Source organism: Thunnus thynnus, chromosome 22 (assembly GCF_963924715.1).
Source record: "Thunnus thynnus chromosome 22, fThuThy2.1, whole genome shotgun sequence".
Taxonomy (NCBI): domain Eukaryota; kingdom Metazoa; phylum Chordata; class Actinopteri; order Scombriformes; family Scombridae; genus Thunnus; species Thunnus thynnus.
In genome coordinates, this window is record NC_089538.1 from 24,051,809 (window position 1) to 24,068,530 (window position 16,722).

At 37.0% G+C, this 16,722-nt stretch overlaps 1 long non-coding RNA gene and 1 pseudogene across 1 annotated transcript; one reads left to right on the plus strand and one right to left on the minus strand.

Moving 5' to 3' along the window:
* Positions 1 to 6,433: 6,433 nt before the first annotated feature.
* Positions 6,434 to 7,503, plus strand: LOC137174801 (uncharacterized). Its single transcript, XR_010925473.1, has 3 exons — positions 6,434 to 6,479; positions 6,696 to 6,761; positions 7,435 to 7,503. It is a non-coding gene; the product is annotated as an uncharacterized lncRNA (long non-coding RNA).
* A 2,990-nt stretch (positions 7,504 to 10,493) lies between these two features.
* Positions 10,494 to 16,543, minus strand: LOC137174950 (butyrophilin subfamily 3 member A2-like; annotated as a pseudogene).
* Between the last annotated feature and the right edge of the window lie 179 nt (positions 16,544 to 16,722).

Genomic DNA, 16,722 nt, shown 5'->3' on the forward strand with positions numbered 1-16,722 from the left:
ATGTTGTATAATCTTTGTTATGAGTTGATGGTTCATAGATGTTTCTATTCAGCATCAGATACGTTCACTGAATAAGAAAATGTTTGTACTTTGATTTTCTTAAGAACAGAAACAGTGGAATTAAGTGAACTGTTTGCATATATTATACATTTAAGAACATTATTGCGACTCATTATGACAGACAGTAGAGCTTGTTATATGGGAAATATAATTAAAAGCAGTTTATGTACATTTATGGACTCTATAAACATTCATAATCACTGGCAGTTGACCTGTTAGCATTTTTAAAAAGGTTGTGGGCTATCTGGGGTCTTTTGCTCAGTCACATTATCAGTGTCTATTTTTAAGAGTAAGTGGTTTAAAAACAGTGAAACAGTTAAACCACCTTGATGTCTGTTCACACGTCTGAAGACGTCATTTACAAGAACAGAGTTGCTGCTGCACATTATAAATACACTCACTGTGGTCAACTACCAACATGATGCTGTGACACTGGTTTGAGCTGAAGCAGACAAATTAAATTTACACACACATATAGTGTAACACAGTAAACCACTGACATACTACACATGCTCCCTTTGGAGCCCGGTCACAAAAGAGATGTCACACCACATGAGAATCATTTGTAAATCCACTTAGGGCACATGAGTTCGACTTAAATCAACTTTGACACATTTATTTCCACCAGAACTTCACTTTCTGTTCTGTTCTCTCTCCTTACTCCTCCCTTGCTGTATCCCTTCAGCTGCTGTCCAGATATTAAGATAATACACCAGGGTTATATTACACACTGAAAAAAAAACAGCACTTAGTCAGTTTTTTCTAAAAAGTTTTTTATTCTAAAATGGAATAAAGTCACACAAACTCAACTGTTGATACCATTAATGACTCCTTCATTTACCCCTGAATAATTAAAGGGTTTAGTATGGTAGTCAGTGATCCCATAATTTGCCCATTAATTTGAAAATGGAAAACCCAAACCCTTTAAAACACCTAAATTTGAAGGGACCTCACTTTACTTGTTTGACTTTTTACCATTTGAACCCCTCCTTTCATTTAGAATTCATAAGCAGTATATAAAAATGTATAAATGGTATATCATACAGGTGTTAAAGTGTTACCAACTCAGTTTCTGACAAAAAATTCAATCAACATTACAAAAAGTATTCATTGTTTTCAAGAAACTCTGCAATTCTGAAGCACTACATTTGTAATTATTGTTGTTTCATTGCATAATAATTAAAATAAAGAGAAAAAAGGAAGAAGTGCTGGCCATGTGGCAATTAATTTCATTGTAGTAATCTGTCATCATTAACATACTCCTTATTCAATCCCTTGCCGCTCTCAGCACCTGGTGTCATCTCCATGATGATGGCTGGTGTCTTCTCTGTGCGTGGACAAATTGCCATGAAGTGATGTGTTGAAACATTTTGTGTGGGTGATCTTACACTTTTTCTATCTTTGTGAGGACTAGTTTGAGTTTTAGACCTTGAGAGTGAGGACAAGAGTACTTCTTCAAAAAGCTGTTTGAGGATTAAAACTTGATTTTATGGTTAAGATTATAATTGGGTTTAGGTGAGGGTTGGAGGATTGCCGCATAATTGATTAATTAAAAAAACACATCTGTATTTTTCTTGTGGTGTACAAGAAGAACAAGGACATAAAGTTCAGTATGTCATTTCTGGGTGCTGGTTTTCAAAGATTGCTGAGTATTTATTTCTCAGAAAAACAGACTTGAAAGTAATGACAAGACATGAGAGGTGTGACAGTTAATATAACGTATATACGGGTCCTCACATGCAGAAGTACAATCGTGTGTGGTTGCTACATGTCTTCCTGCACCAGTAGATGGACACCATCAGGCCAGTGGAGATACAGTTTGGACAGATGACCAACAGATGACAGAGCAGTCTGAGAAGAGGAGAAGCAGAAGCGGCTTTGGAGCCTGGTCTCATGAGACCAGGCCTCAAAGGGAGCAGGTGTATGTCAGTGGTTTACTGTGTTGCACTATACATATGTGGGTAAACTTAATGTATCTGCTTCAGCTCAAACCGATGTAACAGCGTCATGTTGATTGTCGACCACAGCAAGTGTATTTATAATCTGCAGCAGCAGCTCTGTTCTTGTAAACAGCGTCTTCTGACGTGTGAACAGACATCAAGGTGGTTTAACTGTTTCACCTGAATAAACTGCTCACTGTTAAAAATAGACACTGATAATGTGACTGAGCAAAAGACTTCAGATAAACCACAACAACGTTTTTAAAAATGCTAACAGAAGATCAATTGCCGGTGATTATGAATGTTTACAGTGTCCATAAATGTACATAAACTGCTTTTAATTATATTTCTGATAAACTCTACAGTCTGTCGTAATGAATATACTGAACAGAGTTGAAATTATGCTAACTTTACTCTTTTGTTTCTGTTCTTATGGCAGTAAAAATACAAACATTTCCTTATTCGGTGAGTATTCACAAAGATACAACATAAGTAGAGCTTCATGAGAAACTTACTCAATGCTTTTCTTTAGAGCACAAGTACAAGGGAGTATATATAAAAAAGATATCAAATTGACTGAACTTTGTTCACTTAGCCAAAAAAATCCACCCTGTGCAGTGTTTTAATTTCCAGTTTTTGTTTTATCCACTCAGCCTGACTCGTCTGGGTCTCATTTGGTTTTTCTTAAAAAAAAAATAATAATAAAAAATTGGTAGATTTTTTACATTTGCCAGAATGTTTAACAACTTAATCAACTGTAGGTGTAATTTCTGTCTGTCCCTTGTGATTGTGGGGCATCTTTTGAAAGACCTTTTTCCTTCGCTCTGAGGAACTGACACTAATACCTGACTTGTTTTAGTTTTAGAGAACTGAAAAATGTTATGTTATGCAATTTTATGAATTGGTAGTAATACCAGGGGTGCTAAGCACCAGCTACTGGTCAATAGAGCAGTCACTCAAGACTGCAAGACCAGGCAGACCAACCTGTGCACCGCCTGGATTGTCTACAAGAAGGCCTATGACTCAATGCCACACACATGGATACTGGAATGCTTGGAAATGTACAACATCAACAGGACACTAAGAGCCTTCATCAAGAACTCAATGGGGCTGTGGAAAACGACTCTTGAGGCCAACTCAAAGCCAATTGCACAAGTTACTATCAAGTGCGGCATATACCAAGGTGATGCACTATCCCCGCTGCTGTTCTGCATAGGCCTGAACCCCCTCAGCCAGATCGTCTCAAAGAGTGGCTACAGATACCAGTTCCAAAGTGGAACAACCATCAGTCACCTCCTCTACATGGATGACATCAAGCTGTATGCCAGGAATGAGCGAGACATCGACTCACTGATCCACCTCACCAGGATCTACAGCAACAACATCGGAATGTCATTCGTACTAGATAAGTGTGGTCGGATGGTATGGAAGAGAGGGAAGGTGATCAGGACCGAGGGGGTTGAACTATCAGATGGCAGCATTGCAGATGTTCAGGTCAGCTACAAATACCTTGGGATCCTGCAGACAAATGGAAACCTTGAGGAGGCCGCAAGGAAGTCAGCCACAGCCAAATACCTACACAGAGTAAGGCAGGTCAGCTGAATAGGAAGAACAAGATACGGGCCATCAACACGTACGCCCTGCCAGTCATCAGATACCCCGCTGGTATAAGGAGCTGGCCAAAGGAGGAGATAGAGGCCACTGATATCAAGACAAGGAAGCTCCTCACAATGCATGGAGGGTTTCATCCCAAGTCCAGCACCCTGAGACTGTACACTAAGTGGAACGAGGGAGGCTGAGGACTGATGAGTGTCAGAGCCACTGCCCAGGACGAAACAACCAACATCCAACATTGCGGTTTCATACTGAGCCGAAGTCAGCAGTGTTAACCACTGAGCTATTCAGCTGCTACATATGGTTCCCATCTCAAGGCCTTGTATACGGACAACATGACCATCCAAAATGTTTCCAAGTCTAATGAAGGACTCTACGAGTGCAGCATCTCTGGAGCTGGAGAATCACCAGAGAGCTGGCTGAAGATTTCAAAACAAAGTAAACAATTTGTGTGTTTTTCTCCTCAGGTTCAAGATATGAATCATAATCTGAAGCAACCTTATTATCTTCTTTCCAGCATTTTATGAAAAGACTACTGAAAGTCCTCAGTATTTTATTGGTGGCTCTGCTGTGCTTGGTGGTGGGACTACTTCTCTGTAGGAAACACAAAAGTAAATGAAAGCTACAAGCAGCGTTGAATGGGCCTTCGCACCCTTGCGCACGTCAGGTGCAGTGCAGTCCAAGGGCTTCTGTCACAGGCATGTAGATGTCTGTAGATTACAAACATGTAAAGTTTGGTGTGACCGGAGCATGTACAATAAAGTTGTAGCAATTTCCTCTGTTATGGCGATACATCAAATCTCAACGATGTGAGGATGACAACTTTCTGAAGGGTGAGACATGTCTGTCTTGCTCACTCTTGTGTCATCAAAATTATGCAAGTTTTGGGCCCTTTCACTTTAATTTCAATAAATAATTTGAAAACTTTTGATGAGTTTGTGTGTAAAAGAAATTCACTTCCTAATTTTCATCAAGTCTATTTTTAGAAAAGTAAAGACTTTTAACCCACATGACCTGGTCAAAGTTTGATTGACATGTGTACAGTCAGATGTGTAGAGACAAAAAGTAACTGCAGCTGGACACAGAAAAATACTCAGTTATTTGAACGGAGAGTGTGAGTGAACCTCTAGGTGCTCAGGCCTTAATAAAGGAAAAACTGCAGTACAGAGCTACAAAATTTAGTTATGATCTTATTTTTCTACTGCACTTTAACACTTAACAGTCACTCTCACTCCATTTTTTCCCTTCCCCTCATAGGTCATCCCCACTACTGATTATACATATAAGACCTACAATTATTGTAAAATAAATGATAATAACCCCAAACTTCATACAAAGTTTGTATATAATGTACTGCAAGTATATAGACCTTGCTGCTATATATATATATATATATATATATATATATATATATATATATATATATATATATATATATATATATATATATATATATATATATATATATATATATATATATATATATAACTGAGCTACATTCAACTGTCATACCCATCCCCCGCCTTTCTTCCCTCCTTCTCCCTGTCAGATTGAGAGCAGGATTTCAGAGCAGTCTTCTAGTGGAAATATCTTCATAAATCCCATGACTTTGGCCAAATCTTACATTCAAAATCACATTTTAGTAGTAGGAATTTTCATCGCAAATCCATTGATACAGGTATGAAAGTGGTCTGAATCTGTTACTTGAACATTTTTCAGTGTGCTCCTAAAGTTATATGCGTGCTCCTATTTTTTTTCATTTGGGAGCACATGTACTCTTTGAAAAAAAGTAAGCAATGAACCCTGCCTTCAGATGTATAGAAACACTAAGTAACTGGAGTGTGGCGCAGTGTCACGGGCATGTAGATGTTTTCAGACCTGGGCTGACAGGTCTGACTTTACCCATCCCCCCACTTTCTTCCCTCCTTCTCTCTCTCAGATTTTAATAGTCTTCTTGTAAAATATCCTCATAAATCCCATGACTTTGGCCAAATCTTACATTAAAAATCACAATTTTTGTAGGAAATTTCGTCCTGAATCCATTGATACAGGTTTGAAAGTGGTCTGACTTATAGTTTAGATGTCAAATGCCTCAGTTTGGCACAAAGTCCATGCCCAGAGATTGCCTCCCCATTGGTTTACATCGTAAGGTGCGATGTGGCACTCCGACTTTTGGGGCTTAAAAAATCTAAACCGTTCAAGTTATTACAAAGTTTTTAATAACTTTTGTTCAGCACAGTGTGATAAGTTTAAAGTTTGAAGCCAATACCATTAACGCCCCAGGAGGAGATAGCGTTTCGTGGGGGTCCAAAATTGGCGCAAAGTCGTACTTTGATGAGCATATTGCGGACTTCCTGTTGGATTTAGGTCAGGGGTGTCCACATTTGATTTGTAGGCCTTGATGAGACGAAGAATTGAGTTTTGGTTTGATCTTTCTACGACATTCCTACGGGCCGTGGCGGCCATATTAGATACATAGGCGGCGCTATCGAGCACGTTTTGGCACTTTGGCGGCTCATTTTTGCCAAATTTGGTGGGTTTTTGAGCATGTTTAGGGGATCAAATTTAGGGTTTAAGTGGCGTATTAATAAAGAAAGAAACAAACACACGAAATACAATATGTCCATGTCTAGAATTTAAATTGGCTTAATAATATTCATAATTAGGTCATATTTATGTCTGCATAAATGTATGCATGTCTTTGCTATATATAGTTTGTGCTTATTATTACCAATGTATACACAGTGTATATATGGTGTGTCCAATATTAGTTTTTTCTGATAAAGTACAACAACAAATATCTGGTTGCTGTTTTTGTTTCAGTCTCAGGAGAGAACACTGTAGTAGATCCACTCTACGCAGCAGGTACATGACATTATATCATTTCTACTTCACTTTTACTCACCTGTCATTGAGGTTTATGCAGCACAAAATTACAACCCGTCTGTGCAATATCATTTGTTTTAAGTATCTGAAATGTGGCTTTAAAGTTATAGTGCACAGTGCATTAACCCCTTGTAGTCAGCCAGAAAAGGAAAACAGCATCTGAGCACATGTCTGTCTTTTGTTTTTATGTTCCAGTCTCAGGAAGTAACAATGTTGCTGATCCAGACATGACATATGCTGTTGTCAAAAGGAAGGAGAAAGGTTCTTTACATTATGTTTCTTCTACTTTACTGTTAACTTTATTATTATATTTATTTTCTTGCAGAACAAAACCACAGCAGGTCGGTGGTGCAACATGTACATACATAAAGTTCATAAAGTATTTTAAAATATTTCAAGTAATGCAAATGCCACATGTGCACATGTACACAAATACTGTACAGAAACAACTAGCTAGCAGCTAGCAACTTTCTCATAGCAAAATTGGTAGTAAATAAACCTCATCACTTTACTATACCATTAAGGAAATATTTTAAGATATCTGCCAGCAAAAGATAGCATTTCCTTTCAAGTGCACATAGATGCAGTTGATAATTTGATCCTCTCGGTTATGAACCACATGAGAAAACCACAGACAGAACATTTTGCTGTGTACATTACAAGAAGTTGTGAGGTTTGATAGTCACTATGAGATGGAAAGTTTAAAAAAAATCCATTTCACATAAATACACCAAACAGTTTTAAATAAGCTACAGCTGTATTATAAGCGATGAGATTATTTAAAAATGCTGCATAAAAAGTTATGGCATAATGAAAATGTAATATAATGTATAATGTAATTTCAATCCATCATAACTAATCTAATCATAAAAAATCAAACAGTGAATTCTGAATATCATGTGACTAATTAAACATTTCTTTGTCTCTCAAACAGAGCCAAAGGTGTCCAGAGCAGACACCAATCCACGTTTACAGGAAGAGAGTGTCTATTCTTTACTGCAGGTAAGACTGAGGCTGATACAGCATCTCTTTCTACTAAAGTTTATGTTCATGCACTCAACTAAGTTACAACCACAAGGTTAGTACAGCACTCACCACTGTCACAGTAGAGAATATGTGTCATAAATCATGACACAATCGTCTTCAGCATTGTGGATCTACTTTACTGTAGGTTGACCATATGATTCATGTACTCATGTTGCTGTTTTATGAGCAGTGAACTTGAAATGTAACCTTGATATTTTTGTGTGGTTGCTAAAACTGGTCCAGAAAACCTTTTTTTTTGTACTGATATGAACCAAGTTACATGATGGAGGCCATCATACATTTTTAGCATGTATTTCAGAGGTGTCAGATAGTCTTCTCTCTGATTGAACATACATATGCACATTACACACCTCCTGCACCTTTACTTATTAGTCAAATGAGTCACAGGGGCCATTTTAATACCTGTTTTTAATGGGTTATGAAGTATTATCTGCTAGTTTTACCACAGGTGGGCTTCTGATGTTGAGTTAGTAATAAAAAATGTCAAATCTTTGGGCTAGGAATTTTAGGCTTAGATCAGTCATGATTGATATGCTTATTATGTACCATCATACTAAGCTAAATGTCAGAGCTACAAGCATTGTTTATTGTGCACTTTAAACTGTGTGAACCATGTTAGCTCTTTACGTAGCACTGCTGTCTTACAAACACTAGGTGGTGGGTTTGACCAGAAATCCTGGTAGGATTACAATTCAGATTCAAGCTATTTTTTTTAACAATTCAGCGCAATAACTTTCAGCATTCAACAATCACACTGAAAATAAACTCTACTTTGTCTTAGTTTTTGCATATTATGTGTGTTTTACAAGCCACTGAAACCTGACTGACAAACCGAGGAGACGTCTGTTCAAAGCTTCTATAGTTTAGTTTCAGGAGGTCATACCTTTTTATACAATATATTTTGGAGGACTTGTAACTGATTATGTTCTATGGCAACTTTTTTTTCCAGTCCAAGAAGTTTTATGTTGTAGTACTGCACAGTAGTACTGCAGAGTTTTTAGTTTCAGTTCTCTAAAAAAACAATCAGTAAACATCAGGCTTTAGTGTCAGTTCCTCAGACTTAAAGAATAAGGTCTTCTTTCTAAAGCAGCCACAATCACAGAAGGAAAAATCCACCAAAGAGGAGGAAGCACAGAGAGAAGTTTCTACATCTACAAGTTGATTGTTATACAGTGTGGAATGTAAAAAACTACTATTTTTTTCACCATAATCAAAGAAGAAGTGGACAATGCAGGATGAGGGAAGGTGGATAAAACACTTACTAAGACAGAAAAGCATTGAAGTTTCTCATGAAGTTCTGCTGATGTTGTATAATCTTTGTCATGAGTTGATGGTTCATAGATGTTTCTATTCAGTGTCAGATACGCTCACTGAATAAGAAAATGTTTGTACTTTGACTTAAGAACAGAAACAGTTGAATAAAGTGAACTGTTTGCATATATTATACATTTAAGAGCATTATTTTGACTCATTATGACACACAGTAGAGCTTGTTATATGGGAAATATAATAAACAGCAGTTTATGTACATTTATGGACACTGTAAACATTCATAATCACTGGCAGTTGACCCTCTGTTAGCATTTTTAAAAAGGTCGTTGTGGTTTATCTGGAGTCTTTCACTATTTTTAACAGTGAGGGGTTTATTAGAGTGAAACAGTTAAACCAACATGTCTGTTTACAAGAACAGAGCTGCTGCTGCAGATTATAAATACACTCACTGTGGTCGACTACCAACATGATGCTGTTACATCGGTTTGAGCTGAAGCAGATACACTAAGTTTACACCATGTATAGTGCAGCACAGTAAACCACTGACATACTACACAGGCTCTCTTTGGGGCCCCAGTCACATGAGAGACTTCACACCACATGAAGATCATTTGGGGAACATGAGTTCAACTTAAGTGAGCATAACTGTATGAAGACTGACCCTGGAACTTCATATGATCCTAGTTAGAAAATTGGATCATATGATCATAAAATCTAAAGCACTGTAATGGTCACTTCTAATTTGTATTCATTGTGTTAAATTGATGGATTTCTGTTAACTAGATGAATTCTCCCTCTGATATTCTGTTGGTGTTGTATGTTTGTAGAAATGTACAATATATTTGATTTAGTGTAACAGTGTTTGGTCGTGATGTGATTGATATTCATCTTTTTGGCTACTTGCAGAAGAATTTCTCTCACATACTGGTAAAAATCAAGCAGGGCAGAAAATACAGCATCCTTCCTTTTCTGCTAGTTATATTACTTCACCATCAAATAAATAAAAAATTCCTGAACAAGAAGTGAATCCCACCTTCTCTCTAAAAGTGGCTGAACATTGGAGTTCAGTTAGATCGAATGCAAGGCAAGTGGATGAGTTTTTACAACCTGACTGCACCTTTACTTTAGGCCCCATGATTAGCTGATGGTCTGCAGCTGTGGCTTCCTGGTTTTGGCTGGTTTTACTGTTATAGTGTAAATACCAGTAATTACAAGGTCGTGCTCGTCAGCATTGCAGTTTTTCCCCTTCTTTTTAATGGTTATGTTTATATATACTTGTATTTGAGGGTACTTGTATTATTATTCATTATATAATATCTGTATATCTATTGACTCTGATGATACCTTTCTTTGTTTTTGAGGCTTAGGTGGTACTTTAAATTTTATAAGCTCTGTCATTCTGAAAAGACATGTTTAAAAATGTTAAATCTTTCAAATAAAAGCAAATCAACACAGTGATACCAACTGTTCAACAAGATAGTCCAGGTTACATCAAGGAACATTCATAGTGTAATGCTGACCCCTAGAGACTAATTATTGTTAATGCCAAATTATAGAAATACTCTATAATATTGTAATACTATTGTTATTATGATTCAACTATGCAGATACACTTGTCATTGAATAATATTTAATGACGAATTAATATTATTAGTAATAAGTTAAGTTAGTAAGATTAATAAGTCCTCCTCACATGATTGATGATGTAGGTGTGACCTTGATTACTACAGCTAGACTCCGACACATCAAAGCATTGCAGCATTATAAGAATGATGAAAAGCAGTGTAAGAGCAGCATTGAACAACATGAACAGCATCGGACATTAAAAATGAATATAGTTCAATTAATTAAAAGAACAAACACAACAGTCAAGCCCCATTAAAGATACCCTGTGGAGTTTTGATCACTAATAGTTCTATGGAGCAGAGTTTTTAGGAGAGGATTGGGATTGGAGGTGGTATCGTACAAAGAAGTGAAGGAAACATAACAAAAGCAAGGAAGAAGAGGCTTGCTAGCTACATTGATGTAAATAATGCACAATTTGGAATATTCACTGTGTTTTATGGAGAAGGAAATTCATAAATGCTTTGTTAGGATACACACAGTTAGTTTTGGTGAGAAACACTGAATGTAAACAGAACTGTTGTATGTTTACGAGAAACCTCCACAGAACATTAATTTGCATTTTACTGGTAAAAACCAAAGGATTTATTTTATTTTATTTATTTTTGATCAACTTTTAAGTTTGCCAAAAACAAACAAAAACAACAAGCGCAACAATATATAAGGAGACAAAAAAACAGTGATGGGAGTATCCTACATTTCCAATGAGACAATACAACCATCAGTGAAGGAATATGAAAAAAATATATATTATTATAATAATATACAGTATCTCCAAAACAAGCAGCACCACTATATTCAACATTTGTATGCAATACAAAAAACAAGTACCTGTTTTATACCACAGAGTTAAATGTTATGATTGTATCTCTTGTTCTTGGTGACTATACTCTTAAACTAGAGAGTTCAGTTCACATCTTTCTTTACTTCCTTCAGCTCCAGATCATTTTTTCTCCACATGGTTCTCTGCTTCCTTCTACTTCTGTTGTTCTAATAATCTGGTTTGTGTTCTCTAATAGATTCTCTGTGTTCAGCAGAAGTTTCTCAAGTGCTCTCAGTCTTTCCTTCAGGCTCCATTTGTACCCTGATATTATTTCTTTTAGCTTTAGGTATTCTGGTGCACCAGTGAAACTCTTATCCCCCTCCTCTTTCTCATCCACCAGTTTCGCTATCTCTTCCTTTTGAAGTTTGAGTTCATCTTTCTGGTTCATCAGTTCCTGCTTCTGTTCCTTCAGTGTATCAACCATGCCTTTATAATCTTCCTCTTTCCTCTTTCCACTCTCTTCCAGGAGCCGCTGTTCTTCTCTTTGTGTCTCGCTTTCTGTTAACAAATAGAGAAAGGAAACTCTTAAATTATAAGTATTGGTTTTAAGCAGTGTTGCTTTTGCAAACAGGGGTGTTGATACTGAACAGGACAGACACACAGCTGAAACAGTGAAATTAAAACACTAAGTACATCTATTACAAACCATTTTAAACATGGGCTTACATTTTATTGGTTTATATATGTATATTATATATATTATATTAAATAGATGATAGACAACTAGACAGAGTACAGAATTAATTCATAAACTTGTGACTTACTGGTTTTGTTTTGTCTCCATTTCCACACAGCAAAGACAACTGCAAGAACACACATGAAGCAAGCAACCAAGCTGATGGTGATAGAAGCAGCAGAACTACGTGGAGCAATGAAGAAATCATCTGAAAAACAAAAAACATTACAAACTTTATATAAAATTTGACCTCAGATCTGAAATGGTGATCACGTCATAATTTTAGAGATGATTCCTACCTGGAACAATAATGTGTGTCTCTCTGGTCTGGTTGATGTTGTTCTGTCGGACTCTACAGGTGAAGTTGTTGTTGTGTCTCTTCTCTACAGTCACTCTGCTGCTGACAGTATAGAGGTCATCAGGACCTCTGACTGTCTCTGCAGGTCCAGCAGGGAGGAGGTTTCCCTCACCGTCCAACCAAAACACCTCAGGCTCCGCATACCAGCCTTTAGATACCAGCCTTTAGACTCACTGTAACACCACTCCGCTGCTAGATGTGTCAATCCCTGCTAAGCTGATGACAGGAGAGGAGGCAGTCCCTGATGAGCAAAGACAAACATTTTAACAGTAGTTCGAGGACCAATTCTTTTTTGACTGATGGCCATGGCCTTTTCTGCCCCAACTGTCACATTGCATCGACATGGTCTGTGCTCCAGATGGAATGTAATATAGTCCATATACTACTTAAAGGTACTTTGTGGAGTTTTCTTTTAAACAAGCAAAAGTTATATTTACATTCAGTATTATTTACCTAAATGTATTGTGTGTATCCTTAAGGTCTAACAAATGTGTTAAAAGCATTTCCTTCCTCATAAAACATTTCCAAAGCTGAATTTAGTATTTTAAGTATTTTAAATCCTTCATTGTTTATATCCATGTTTACTAGCTTGCAGTCTTCTTCTTCTCTTTCTTTAATGGCACATTGCTGCACTTCTTGGTGCATTATAGTCACCTGTAGATCAACAGTGAACATTGGCAGGACTCTGTATCATGTCATGCAGATGTGAATGCATGTGTATCTTCATGTGCATGCACGAGAAAAACAAAACAGAGATCTGTTCATTAAAAAAAAAAAGCTACATAGTACCACTAGAGGTCAGAAACTCATCAAAGAACCTTTGTGAGTGCATTTTGGAAAACTGAGTTTTTGATATCCACCTCTGCTGGCCTTCTCTCCACCCCCAGCTCCCAGGCTCTCGAACTCCCTTCCCCAAGACATCAGAGACTCAGAGTCCCTTACTGTTTTCCAATCCTGCCTCAAGACCCATCTCTTCTGCACTGCCTTCCCTTAGCCCCCCGTCTCACTAACCCCACCCCTCAGTGTAGAGTGTAAAGCAACTTTTAGTTCTTCAAAAGCGCTAGATAAGTGTCATATATTATTATTATTATCATTATTATTATTATTATTGATACTACATGATTGACTATTTGATACTAAATTTTCCTTTAATTCCACTCTATCAATCTTTACTTTCTCGACAGCCTTGGCTGAAGTCAAACAACGCATTCAGAAAACCCAGCACCAGTAGAGTTGCTGCTGTAGTAGAGGAATGTGTACTGATTCATGTAAAAATCAATACCTGTAAATAAATAAACCATGCAGTAGTTTTGGACAATTGCACACTTACCAACAACAAGCTGAACAGTAGAGTCTTCATTCATATTTGGAAAGTAGCATCTGTATTTTCCATTATCAGAGAGTTTCACTTTGGAGAGTTTTAGTGAAATGTCTCCGTGTTTCAGTTTCTCAACGGACAGTGATGTTCTTCCCTTGTAGGACGGATGCTGATTGACCTGGAGGTCTTGATGTTGATGCCACACGTGGACAAACCTGGGGTTCAGGTCGGGTCTCGCTCACTCCAGAATCATACCAACAGCATCCGTAGCCGGCTTCAGATGGCATGGCAAAATGATGTCATCACCAACTGTTACTATTACTGGCTGAGATGGACCAATCACCTGAGACAGACCTGAAGAGAAACATCCTGCAGTCAGACTCCAACCAGTCTAAACTGTTTCATATCTGTAAGGTTGAATATTCACCACGATAAATATGAAGTGTCTCTCATATCATCTGTATGTCTACATTCACTTGATTGTATCAGTTTACGCTATTGGTGTTGCCAACCAGGACAGGTGAGAACTGACAACCTGATATTAATCAACATTTCTCAATAGCAAAGTACAGAAAGTAGGGATGTGCAGAGATCCCAGTATGTGTATTTGTATCTGTAAAGGCAGCAAAATTATGTGCATTTGTATTTGAATAAAAGTGGAAAGAGGCTTTAAAAACCTGTTTTTGTATTTATTACACTTTTAATTTTAGAAAATTAAAGTGTTACAATCAGTGTCCATGAATAAACTACCTTACGAAGGAGGTCTCCACACTAGGTCTCGAACTGGAGGCCCCCAGATCACAGACGACTGCACTGACTACTGAGCTAAAACTTTACTCGTGGCATCATTGCAGACAGACCTCTACCTATTTATACACCCATAACACAGAGACAGCACAGCATGTAACATGTAGAAGAACTTCAAGGGTGATTCTTGATTTGCACTTTTCACTTATTGCCTATTTTTTACAACCGAACTTTGTGGAAAAGAGAAGGGGAACAACAGGTTTTTGAGAGTCCCTTGGGACTTACCCTGATAGATGTAACAGCGGAGCAGAGGAGAGAGACTGAGATAACGATGTAACCGACCTGCGAACTGGTATTTGACATGTTTTTTTTTCTTCCCAAAAACAAATTTTTTAAAAGATATTTGTATGAAACAAATATTCGTATAAAACCCACTATTTGTGCTTTGCTGAATAATGTATTTGTATTCGGGCACAGAAAGCATCTTCAACCACAGTAAATGCACCAGTTTTTACTGTCTTGCCACACTATACAGATGTACGGTACAGTGTAAGATGTTTCATTAAAATCTTTTACCTTTTAAACACACACTAGGTTATTTCTGTTGTGTTTGTGTGTAAGTTACCTTCACAGCAGTCTGTTAGGAGAATCAGGACAACAGCATGATGGAAAACTGAAACACTGAAGGCAGTGAGTCCAGATTTAGACAGCCTGTCCTTCAGGTGAAGCATCATGGAGTTCTGTAAAATAATTTAAAGAAACCAACTATAAAATCTTAAATCCTGAAGACAACATTAACTAGACTGACTGTTAAAGTGGAGACATCCGGTCCAGTCTGGTCCAGAACCTGCTTGAAAGGAAATAACTTCCTGATGATCTTAAATGTGCAACAACTTTCAAATCTAAATTTAAACCTCTCCTGTGCTTCTTTTCTTTTCTTTTATTCAGTTTGGGACATTGAATCACTGCATTGAAACTGTATTCTGTACTGTTTTTGTCATTTTTTCAAATTTTATTCTGTTTTATTTGAATTAATTTGACTCTCTCTTTTCTAACCTAATATATATATTTTTGAACATAGGTTACATAGATTCTGATATATGTGATGATGACTCTGATATAATGTTTATATATAAGATGTATGTTTGATATTTTTGTAGTATGGCCTTTTTATTACTGCTTTTTATGTATTTTTTTCTATGTACTTTATTTAATTGTTAATTGCGTTTATCACCTTGGGTGGTTTGGATGGTTAACCATACCTTCCATCATAGAGATTGTCAGTGTTCTCAGTTTTTCAAACATTTTGACGTGATGAAGATCAAACTAGGATCAAAATGTTGTCATTACATTTTTTTGACTTTTGACTTGGAGCAAGTGTGCAGGCGTCACCTTTTTCATAGTTGTCTCTCCCTAACATGGCTGCCAGTAACCGTTGGTGATTTTTTTCAAAAGACAAGTCCACACTCTGCTGCAGTAAAGCAGATAAAACATTAACAAGCTGCACAATCGTTCCACTGTTCCACCTGGTTACAATATCCAGCAATAAAATGCCAATTTATTACTATTGCTTGAATAACTTTCATACTGCTCACGAACATAAAGCAACCAGTGTTTTAGGAATAGAAACTGATGTTTTTTCTAGTATTGAGAAATGTTATATTGGTAACATGGCTTCTAAGTTACATCACAGTCCAGAAATTACAAACATATCAAACTAATTGTTATATACAGTTTGTTATATATTAAAATACATCTCTCACTACAGTTTTGACTATTAGCTTATCGAACACATTAAGAAACACAGACAATCATTAATTAGAACAGCAGACCTGCTTTAAGTCTAAAATAAAATGTCATTGAGAGCATCACTAATGTTAAGAATTAAGAGATAAGAATTGAATTTTCAGAATCTCATACCTGTTGTGTTCCCCAACGACTGCCTCACCACACGGAAGTAGCTGCACGATCAAAGTCCGTATTTAAAATACTTTGACCCCGGCCATGTGTAAAGAGATAAGGTGTGTGAACCTTGTGATTTCCTGTCAGTTTTCTGCAGCCATGAAATCCATGTTTAGTCAGATTAAAAGTATTAGCAAGGCCTTTAACTCCTAACTGCCCCAATGTAGCTGCTTATTGGCTTATAGATCAGTAGCTTCCAGGTGTGCATGTAGGTAACTGTGAGTGTTGCTTGCTTTCCGTGTCTCCTTAGATAAATAAAGAGAACTTTTACTTACCCATGGTTCTATAGGCTTTCAAATAAATTAGTTTTTATATGCCCTGGTTTTCAGATATGTGTCTCTGCCATCTCAATGAACAGAAGTTGAATGTTGTTTGTGGTGCTTGAAGCATTACAAA